The following is an 11,336-nucleotide window of genomic DNA, read 5'->3' on the forward strand; positions in this document are numbered from 1 at the left end:
CTTTTCCACTTAGGAGTAGCCATTTAAACTTTTGTTAGGCAACAAAAATAGTTTCGTGAGCAGCGACAGCTATGCGTCTTGCACAATAGTCAAGTTTGGTTTAATATTTGTGGGGGTGGTGCACACTGTTGGTGTGTCCTGTGTGTGCGTCTGACGGTGATCGTTCAAAATTTTCCGTAAAGTGTGGCTTGTGTGCTCTCAACCTAGCAAGAGGAAGAAGCTGGCCATCAAAAACATGAGGTTGTGTGTAATCGGTGCCAGACTCCATGTCTTTGCTGACGTGGGGCGCAGCATAAAGGCATGGTAGAAGGATGAAGTATGTCTGGTTACATGCTAGAGACTCTCTTCTTTTCAGGAATACCAGTTATTGCTGGGTTAGAACGTAGTATGGGTTTTGAATATCATGAATCGTTTTGCTCCGAGTTGATTGAGTTGGATTTCGTTCTACAACGCTATGAAGAACATGAATCGTTTTCAATTATAAAAACTGATTTCATCAAACCAAACAAGGCGTGGCTTTATCTCTGGGACCATCAAGATAAGAAATCAGGAGAACAAGGCTCATTGTAAGAACAACATTTACCGTCAGATCCGAAACTAGCAACCCCGATGCCTTACAAAATGTGTTGTGTGGTTGTTGACTATACTCAAACACTTGCATAGGACTTAGTCGCCGTAGTAGCTATTGTAATTTGTATACTGGAGTTAGATTAACGAGATTCTAAGCTTTCTGTACATATATTACATGCCTATAACAAAAAGAAAATATTAACGATGCTCATTTTATGACATGTTTAGTTATCTGGCGAAAGTGTCCCAGCGGCGGTACGTCCTGAACAAAGATTAAAGGTGTCCGGCAGAAATCAGACCCAGCATGACATCTTATTTCAAAACATTTCATCAAGAAACTCGTTGAACAATCAAACAATCCCCCTTGTCTGTATCATAAGCACCTTCACAAGAAATGTATAGAAGTCCAATATTGGGACAGTCACCATACAGAGTCCCCTATCTGCCCTGTGAGGAATGAACATCCATCCATATGTATCACCATATCCATTCATTTAGGGAAACCTTTGATTGTCTGGAATGAAGCTAGTTTCCAATCAAGTGTCTAGTGATTCTTGTCTTCCGTTTTCTGTCTCGCATCAATGATGTAAAGTTCCTATATCAGTTATTGCAGTCAAAGTAATTTGGACCTAGCAAGGTGCCATGTCCAAAATGTCAGTGTAGGTGTGTATCTGAATAGTGAAAGGCTCCAGCACTTCACTTTGATTCAGTATAGAGACTCCAGCAGTTTTTCCCAACATGGTTGGGACCATGTGACCTTTCTAGTTAACTGGCCCCAAATGGTTCTCTCACCAGTAGTGTGTGAGGCCCATCAAGACTTTGTTGGATTCTCTTATCATCCCGCTGTCCATAGTTCTTCTGCAATTTGAGTGTAGATCCATGTGACCTGACCCTGGCATAACTCTACCATGTGATGAGGAAGATTTGGAATAGATCCATCCAGTGTAATTGTAGTGATCCTTCTAGAACATATTATGGTACTCATACTCACTTGCCTGTTTCCAGTCGGTGGTGTGATTTGTCACCAGAAAGGGGTTTGTGATATCCCAGCCTGTTGACCGTATGATTGCAACACAGACGGTTGATGTCCTACAACAGTCTATCAGACTGTCTCACACTAGGTATTGTTCCGTCAACTTCCAAGGATGGAGACAAAAGATTAGTAGACAGATGGATCGTTAGGGTGGAGCTTACACTTTATTAAGGCAAGTTTCTCTAAGGGTCTGTGTCAAGTGTTCTTTTCCATCCAGAACTTGCTTAGTTGATATTTGATTTGCAGTGCTGTATTTCTGTCTGATAGTGCCTTGCAGTGGAATGAGATTCTGTTGTCCGGTGAGACTTGACTTTGCTTAGCCAAGACAAAATGGAGATCAATTCTACTCCAAAATTAAAAATGTTAGACTTCACATAAAAACTATTTTCAAAATCCAAATCAAAAATATAATCACCCAAATAAATAATTGCGAATGTTCCGTTATTACTATGTAAACAAAATTACCTTGTGTCATGTAACTCTTTATACATAGCAATTTGATTCCCATTGAATTCTGAGTTCAGCTCTCCCAATCCCTAATATTTAATAATCATCTATCCCAGTGGCGGCTGCTGGTCTTTCAAAGAGGGGAAGCTCATTTTCGGCCTCCATTATAACCCTCTGATGGTCTTCATTTGTAGTGACACTAGGGTTCTTTGGGGTCTTTTGGACCCCAGACAATAACATTTAATTTTGTAACAGAACAATATATATATATATATATATATATTTTTTTTTTACAAATATAATTTTACTCTGTTTATTAATGTTTTTACTCAACATTTGTGCAGTTTTTGGAGGATTTATTAGCCACTAGAATACAAGCACCTTCGTTGATTGCATGCTCAACCCTGATCCTGCCCATGCAACTTAATCTTGCACATGCACTCACATGTTCATTGCTCTTTTCATGTCTTTTATATGCCCTGTCAAAGTTAGACAGATCTCCAAACCCCACCTTTGACCAAACAACACATCCGTGAGACGGTTTCATCAAGAGGCATGGCCAGCAGTAAATTTAATCTGTCACAGCACTTACAGTCAGCCAGCTAAATGTGTCATACCAGGAGAGCTGAAAAGACCTGTTATTTTTCCCTATCTTTTACACTAAATCAATCTTAGGTGTTGATCTGCCCTGCTGTTTAATTCAAATTTGTTCCTCGTAAGGAAGACTTTTAAAAGACTCGCTAAAATCAGGTCGACAATATTAGCACTGTTTGCCATCGTGCGCAGTTTCACCCACGTACGAAGCTAACCTAGCCTACTACTGTATATGAATGAATGAATGAATGAATGAACGAACAAACAAACAAACAAACAAACAAACAAAAAAACAAACAAACAATCTAAAAAATATATATTACACTTTGTAAAACTGAAACAAGCATTGTGGTGTAGCCTATAATTGTGTGAAATGTATGATGCAAATCGGCTAGCAATTTCACCAAACAAATATTAAGAAATATTGCAGCAGTTTGTCTTTCGAATACACTTGAGAAATCCACGATGGGACTGAGCGCAAAATAGCTTCAGTGACTTCTTATAGTACAGACCGCTGTCAGTCAAAAGGAGATGCAGTTTGACAGATCGTCAGATCCTCCAATCATCACGCGGAAGCCCGGAGCCAGCCCACTCCTCCGGGCCAGCCCACTCCTCATTCACGCCCAGAGACGCTGAGCGTCCGTGGGCGGGACATAATCGCAGCATTTATCCAATCACACACCTAGAGGCAAATAGGGACTTTGAATTCCAACAGAGGGCTGCACTTTTTTATTTGATTTAAAATGTGTTGGTAACAATCTATTTGCTGGCCAGAAAACCACACATTGACACAGTTATAGGACTATAATTATTATGATGTACTTCGGATCAAGTTTGAGATGTTTAATAGAGGGTTGGAGTGCTTTTAATAACCACAAAAAACCTAAATTGAGCCAGACTGATTTGTATTCATGATTACATTTGCAAATATATATCAGGGTATCTGCTAAATGTTTAAGTACACATTTTATGACTTTTAAGACTTTTTTTAATACCTCTAAAAGAAAATAATACCATTACTGTGGCCAATGAAATTGACAAACTAGACTACAGTATACGCCATTGTTGAGTTTTATTGAATTTGAATAACAGAAATATTAAGTGCACATTAGCTAACATAACTGCCTTCTCATTTACAAAAATAAAACTGCATAGCGGTAGACCCAGTCAAAAGAAACAGTACAAAGTACAAAGAACAGTACAAAGAAAAAGTACAAAGAACCCTTAAAGTCTGCCTGAGCAAAATTAAAACAGCAGTAATATTTTAATTATACAAAAGTCAGTCAACAATTGTGTTTTAGCAGATGTTCACCAAATTGCAGGTGTCAATCAAATGTCAGCACTCAGTGTCTAGTCAATTAAATCACACCAACATGAATATGCTGACCAAGTGAAAACTTCCTGTCAAACTAAAGGACTTGTTTTAGGAAAGGCAATTTTTTAGGAGAATGTTAAAATCCATGTGTTGTTAACAAATGTTCTAGATAAATTATATTTTGTTGTCATTATTCTTAATTAACAATAATAGTCTATTCCACTCTATTCTTATTCCTATAATTAACCAGCATATATTCCCCCTGTCAAATGATTATCCTGCACAAACTTCTGGATGAGACGCATTTTCTGCAGGCACTCATCTGTCTCAGAGTACATTCTGTTTGGGTCCAAACATATCCTGTTATTTCGTACTATGGAGTACTTCAGAGGGCACTTATCCAGAGCCTTCTTGTAGATGCTTGAATGGGCAATCTCACAGTCTTTCTTAAACTGCAAGACACCAAGCTCGCTAACACTGCTTCTGGCAGCCTGACAGCCCCTGACAAAAATACGTGGTTGGTCAAATCTCCATAACTATACATATGCAGCAGCTGGTAAAAATAAACACAGCTGTACATTTCAAACTACCACTAAAACATTCCAAATTAGTCACAACTTTACAGTTTCTCTCAATTGCTAAAACACTAAACCCTATTGTCTGAGCCAAATGCTCAGTTGCCTGAACCCACTGATTGAATCAATCACTCTTTTGGCAAAACCATAAGCACATTTCACCTGTTTAGACACAACTTGCCAACACATTTTCATTGTGATGCACCCATGCTGCATAATGGTGAGCACAAGTGACAAAAGTCAAACACAATTAAAGCACAGGTGTCACCACTTGAACACAACAACTCAAAATGTATCACACTTGTGGCTAATGATGTGAGGGAACATATACAGTCAGCCAGTTCAGAGAGCACTGGTTTGTGAGGCCCTACAATGGATAGAAATCTGAGAGGAAGAGTTTGTGTGAGAGGAGGTTGAGGTGGTCAGCGAAGACAAAGAACAGTAATATCTGATGAAATCAGAGCTACTGTTATTGACCATGTTCTTGTCCATGGTATGAGCATGAGGGAGGCTGGACAAAGGGTCCAACCAAACACCAGTAGATTCACTGTGTCCACCATAATCCGAAGATTTAGAGAAGAGAACAGGGAATTACCTTTTTTTGACATTATAGTACAGTATGTAATATAAATGTCATGTAAATGTTGACAGCAATTACTGTATGACATACTATATACTGTACCACAGTATACTGTAAGTAATTATATGTTTCAGTACATCACTGTACCAATGTACTGTAGTAATGTAATGGAGGGTTGGTCTAACTGTAGGCCTAGTATTCCATGTATATTTTTTGTAACTCCATGTTCTCTTTTTGTAGAATTGTAAGACTGCCACATGGGGGTGGGAGGACAGGTATGTTCTCCCCCCACCAAGAGACCCTAACTGTTGATATGGTCCGTGAGAACAATGCCATTAAACTGAGTGAAATTCAGCAGAAGATCATTGAGGACCATGTACATTTTGAGGGTATCAACAGTGTCAGCCTCTCTACTGTTGATCGTGTCCTCAAGCGCAACAGACTGCGCATGAAACAGCTATACAGAGTGCCCTTTGATCGCAGCAAAGATTCCAGTATGTACAGGTTGGCACATATCCAGACACATTCAATGTTGATTACTCGAAGTAGTGATTTACTGTAGTGGCCTAAATCCCTTTTTCAACTGGATGCAATGGAAAGACCCCATGAATACATCTACATGGATGAAGCTGGGTTTAATCTCACCAAAAGGAGAAGGAGAGGCCGTAATGTGATTGGCCATCGGGCCAATGTTGGTGTTCCTGGGCAGCGTGGTGGCAATGTAACATTATGTGCTGCCATCAGCAATCATGGGGTTGTCCACCATCATGCCAACCTGGGGCCCTACAACACTCACCAGCTCCTCATTTTCCTCCATCACATGCGAGATGCTCTGTTAGGGCAGCAGGATGAGCATCCCATCTATGTTGTTGTTTGGGACAATGTGAGTTTTCACAGAGCCCTCCAGGTTAGAGTGGTTCAATATGAACCAAGGTTTCATCAGTCTTTGCCTTCCACCGTACTCCCCTTTCCTAAACCCCATTGAGGAATTCTTCTCCTCATGGCGGTGGAAGGTATATGAACGCCAACCTTACACCAGGGTAAATCTCCTGCAAGCCATGGGACTTGTCTGTGGTGACATAGGTGTGGAGGCATGCCAAGCCTGGATACGGCATACCAGGGTTTTATTCCCCCGTTGCCTGGCCAGACAAAATGTGGCCTGTGATGTGGATGAAGTCCTGTGGCCTGACCCAGTACGGAGACATGATGCTGTGGCTGAGTAATGCACTTATTTGTATATTTTTGTACTTCATTTTTACATGGGCTTACTGTACACAAGTGGCAAACGCATAAGATTTCTGTTTGTTTTTACAAGTGCTACGTGTAAATGCACAAGATTTCTGTTTTGTCTTTTTGTTCAAATGCTAAATGCAGTTTTTTTTGTTTTGCAACATGCATTTAGCCTACAGTGAACAAACATTTATTTCTCCAGCTTCATGTCCTGAGCATTGTGTTTTCTAGTTTTCTATGTAGTGTTTAGTGACTGTTCAGTAGTGTTTTTTATTTTGATTGACTCTGGGCACGATTTGACAACATAGTTCAGTTTTGAGCACAGATTGGACTGTTTTGAGGTGAAAGTTTGGTTTTGCAAGAAGAGTCTGAGGTTTTGTGAATGTAGCTTGAAAATTGGGTTTTGTGTTCACAGTTTAGAGAAAAGGAGAGCAGCTTTCAAGAAATGTGTCTTAGCAATCGAGAAAAACTGTAATTTGACATTAGATTGCTTAGATATTCTTCAACAAATGTCATTATTAAATTGCTCTGATAACTAAAAGGCTTGAATATACTAGATGTCCCACCTTGAGAGCAGCTGCTGCACCCATACCAACGTCAACCTCCTTTGGACTGACCCAAAATGTCTGGTCTGTGACGTCAAGCCTCACAAGCTTGTATGGAGTAACGACCATGGCATCCCGTTTTATGAAGCATTTGAGAAGACTAAATAGAGAATTAAATTTAAACCAAGTTGAGTGAGTTTGTGTGTGTGAGTGGTTGTGTGGTTGGGGGAGAATATGAGTTTGTGTGTGTGAGTGGTTGTGTGGTTGGGGGAGAATATGAGTTTGTGTGTGTGAGTGGTTATGTGGTTGGAGGAGAATATGAGTTTGTGGGTGTGAGTGGTTGTGTGGTTGGGGAAGAATATGAGTTTGTGTGTGTGAATGGTTGTGTGGTTAGGGGAGAATATGAGTTTGTGGGTGTGAGTGGTTGTGTGGTTGGGGAAGAATATGAGTTTTTGTGTGTGAGTGGTTGTGTGAGAATATGAGTTTGGGGGTGTGAGTGGTTGAGTGGTTGGGGGAGAATATGAGTTTGTGGGTGCATGTTTGTGTTGCAGCTTGCAGGCAAGTAGATATGTATAACTGGACAAATTAAATATAAGTATTGTGGAAGAGACGGGACTTGTTTATGTAGAGAATGTACTGATGTACTGTATGCAGAGCATGCATGCAAGTTTGTGTACAAGGGGAATGAGTGTGGGGAAGGGTTACGGTAATAATAAAATATTTTGTATATGATTTTATGTCAGTTAGTGTATGTGCCCAATTCATTAAAATCCAGATATTCCATAAGTCCCACCAAGCGAGCCCTCTGACTGAAACCACGCACACGAGAACTTGTCGTCCCAAGGAAAATGTGTCTCAAAAATTTGTAAATATAAAATTCTGATCTGTTAATTAACCTACGATTTGTAAATGTAAGTCAACATTTGTAAATGTTAAGCAACAGTCGTAAATGATTTACACATTTCTGTTTTATTTGTAAAATGTTTTTAAATTTTCACACATTTTATTTATATTTTTGTGAAACATGTTTACATATTGACAGATGTTTTTATTTACAAAATATTTTTTCCTATTTACAAATCCTATTTTATTTGTGAATTGTGATGAATGTACGCACAGATTTTCGAGAAATATTTACAAATAATGAGACACATCTAACTCCATAAAGTGGGGAGAACAAGCATTAGATACACTGCCAATTTTGCAAGTTTTCCTACCTACAAAGCATGTAGAGGTCTGTAATTTTTATCATAGGTACACTTCAACTGTGAGAGATGGAATCTAAAACAAAAATCCAGAAATCACATTGTATGATGTTTAAGCAGGGTCACTCGTGGACATTCCAGGAGATGACACGGAAGCTGTCCCTTGGCATCAGTGAGGCTGGAAAAGGGACACTGAACATGTTTTTGTCTCCAATAGTCCGCTACAGCAGGCAACTTGAGGATGGCCATGTAAACAACAAGTCCAATGTACTAAAAAATACAGGGGGGTGAGGGAAGTCCACTTGTACTTTTTCCTGCTTTCAATCAAATCAATCAATCAATTTTATTTATAAAGCCCTTTTTACAACAGCAGTTGTCACAAAGTGCTTTACAGAGACACCCGGCCTTAAACCCCAAGGAACAAACAACAGTAGTGTTGAATTGCAGTGGCTAGGAAAAACTCCCTAAGAAGGCCGAATTTTAGGAAGAAACCTAGAGAGGACCCAGGCTCAGTGGGGTGACCAGTCCTCTTCTGGCTGTGCCGGGTGAGATATTAAGAGTCCAATTGGAATAATAAATACATTTATCTGGGCTAAATCCAGAGTCTATTTGATTTTAGACTAGGTCAGAAGTATGACCAGGTGGACAAGGACAGGGACAGCAACGGGCCCCCCAAACCAGGTAATCCGCAGGTGTGGACCAGGACCTCATCTCCTCCTAAAATTTAAAACTGGAGGAGACTGAGAAAAGTTAGTAGTGCATTCCTCATATCCCCCAGCACAATAATATAGCAGCGTAACACCTTGGAACTGAGACGGGGGGGTCCGGTGACACTGGCCCTAATGCCTAGCCGAACATTAAAAATGCAGTTTGCACTTTCTTAGTTACGTTTTCCTTCTTGTTACTATGGCGTAAATGTCTCTCTCTCTCATCTTCATCCGCTTATCTGAATGGGTCGCGGGGACAGCAGCTCCAGCAGGGGACCCCAAACTTTCCCTTCCCGAGCCACATTTGCCAGCTCTGACTGGGGGATCCCGAGGCGTTCCCAGGCCAGTGTCTAAATATAAACTCTCCACCTAGTCCTGGGCCTACCCCGAGGTCTCCTCACAGCAGGACGTGCCTGGAACACCTCCCTAGGGAGACGGCCTAGGGTGCTCTGGTACCACGTACACTTATGAGCATCATTATGGTGTTTGTTATTGATAATCCATGACTAGAACAGAACTCTAACAACAAACGACCACTCGAGTTCAGATCAGGGAGGCCGTTCCTCCCTATCACGCCTCACCAGGTGTCTCCATCATTGCCCGCGTGTGCGTTGAAGTCCCCCAGCAGAATAATGGAGTCCCCTACTGGAGCCCCATACAGGACTCCATTCAGGGTCTCCAAGAAGGCCAAGAACTCCGACCTGCTGTTAGGGGCATATGCACAAACAACAGTCAGAGACCCCCCCCCCCACAACCCGTAGGCGTCTCATCCACTGGGGTAAACTCCAACATAGCGGCACTCAGCCGGGGGCTTGTGAGTATCCCAACCCCCGCCCGGCGCCTCACACCCTGGGCAACTCCAGAGAAGAATGAAGTCCATCCCCTATCCAGGAGTACGGTTCCAGAACCGAGACTGTGAGTGGATGTAAGCCCCACCAGATCTAACTGATAGCCCGGGTCTGGTCCTTCGAGGCCCCTGGCCTTCACTGCCACCCATATGGCAGCACACCCGACCCCAGCGGTTCCTCCCATGAGTGGTGGGTCCATAGGATGGAGAGGGGGGTGCCACGTTGCTTTTTGTAATGTTGGTTACAAACTGATATATAAATAAAGGGTGTCTAGAATCTAAACAGAGGTTTCTGTTGTTCTCATTATCTAGGCACATTCACTTACATTCATATTGTAATTGTTAATGCTCAGATTCCACAGTTGAAATAAAAGTCCCTCGACCACGTCTCCAAACGTTACCAGTTTCTGTGTCTTTTCTGTGTCCTGCTACAGAGCCCAATACCCACAAAACCAGGTTAAAACCAAACTACACTCCCTGTGTAAAACATGTGCATATTCAACCGAAACTTGATCTGTTACTTAGATTTTGTTCATTGTTTTTTGTACCTGATTTGGCAATGTATCGTTTGTTTCCCATGAAAGTAAAACCTTGTGAATTGAATAGAAGAGCAGAGAGGAAGAACAGAGGAAGAGAGAAGGGGAGCTGAAGGAAGAAAGAAAGAAAGGGGGAGAACAGGAGAGGAAGAAAAGAAGAGGAAACAGAGGATACAAGAAGAGAGGAGAGATGGGTGTTGTGAGAGGAAGAGAAGGGGGAGGACAGGAAGTGAGAAGGGGGAGAGCAGGGGAGAGGGACAGGGAGAAGAGGGGTGGAAAGGAGGTATGGAGAAGAATAGAAACAGCAGAGATGAAATGAGGAAGAAAGAGGGAGAGAAGGATGGGAGAGGCAGAGAGGATGAGGAGGAAGGAGAAGACAGGAAGAGAGTGGGAGAGGAAGAGTAGAAGACTAGAGGAGGGGAGGAAGAGAGGAGAGGGAGTAAGGTGTAATTTAAGAGAAAAAAGACAGGATGAGAGGAAGACAGCAGAGGAGGATAGGGGAGTTGAAGAGAGGAGAAGTGAAGAGGATGAGAGGGAGGGATGAGAGGAGAGGGGCAGAAGAAAAGGGGAGTAGGGAAAGAAGAGGAGAGGAAAAGAAGAGATGAAAAGGAGGGAGAAAGTGACATGGCCAGGAAGAGAGGAGAAATGAGGAGATGGGGAGAGGAAAAGAGGATAGGAAGTTAAGAAGGCAGGAAGAGAGGAAAGATGAAGATGAAAAGAGGATAGGAAGAAAGGAGCAGAGCAGAAGGAGAAGGAGAGATGAAGACGGAAGAACAAAGAGGGAGAAATGGGAAAGATAAAGAGAGGAGGAAAGAAGGAGAGGAGACTAGGAAATGGGGAGAGGAAAAGTGAAGCAGAATGGGAGACAAGGAGTGGGAGAGCAGAGGGGGAGAGGAGAAGAGGAAGTGACAAGTATAGGAGGAGGAGTAGAGGGAGAAAGGAGGAGAGGGGGAGAGGAGGAAAGTGGAAGGAAACAAGAAAGACACTAAGGGAGGGGGTGACAAAGAAAGGAGGAAGAGGAGAGGAAGAAAGGAACAGAGGAAGATGAAGATAAAAGAGCAGAGGGGGAGAAGAAAGGAGGAAAGGGGGAGAGCAGGAGAGGAAGAAAGGAAGTGAAGAGGGGAGCAAGAGGAGGAAAGGAGAAGAGATTGA

Source organism: Esox lucius, chromosome 11 (genome assembly GCF_011004845.1).
Source record: "Esox lucius isolate fEsoLuc1 chromosome 11, fEsoLuc1.pri, whole genome shotgun sequence".
Classification (NCBI taxonomy): domain Eukaryota; kingdom Metazoa; phylum Chordata; class Actinopteri; order Esociformes; family Esocidae; genus Esox; species Esox lucius.